This window comes from Branchiostoma belcheri, unplaced genomic scaffold (genome assembly GCF_001625305.1).
Source record: "Branchiostoma belcheri isolate BF01 breed outbred unplaced genomic scaffold, Haploidv18h27 scaffold93, whole genome shotgun sequence".
NCBI lineage: Eukaryota > Metazoa > Chordata > Leptocardii > Amphioxiformes > Branchiostomatidae > Branchiostoma > Branchiostoma belcheri.
In genome coordinates this window covers 624640-625040 of record NW_017804609.1, presented here as the reverse complement: position 1 = coordinate 625040, position 401 = coordinate 624640, and positions in this window count along the sequence as shown.

Here is a 401-nt window from a genome sequence, read left to right as displayed (position 1 = left end):
TGCCATGTTGCAAGCAATGAAGTTATGGCCTTCTGGGTTATAGAAAATGATTGGAAAATGGCAAGTTGACAACTAACAGAATACAGTAAGTAATCAGATACAAAAAATTATTTTGGGCACTGTTAAGTGTTATAATCAAAGGCCATATGGAATTATTTCTTTGTTACCTTCGCCAAGAAGGTTATGTTTTCAGAGGCGTTCGTGTATGTGTGTGTGTGTGTGTGTGTGTGTGTGTGTCTGTAAACACAATAACTTGAGAAGGCCTTGATGGATTGTCTTGATACTTGGTAGATGGGTAGGTCTTGATGAGACCTCAAAATGATTAGATTTTGGACCCCCTAGCGGCTTGTTATGGTACTGCAGCTGAACTTCCGGTTTTGATATCTCATGATCTAGACATG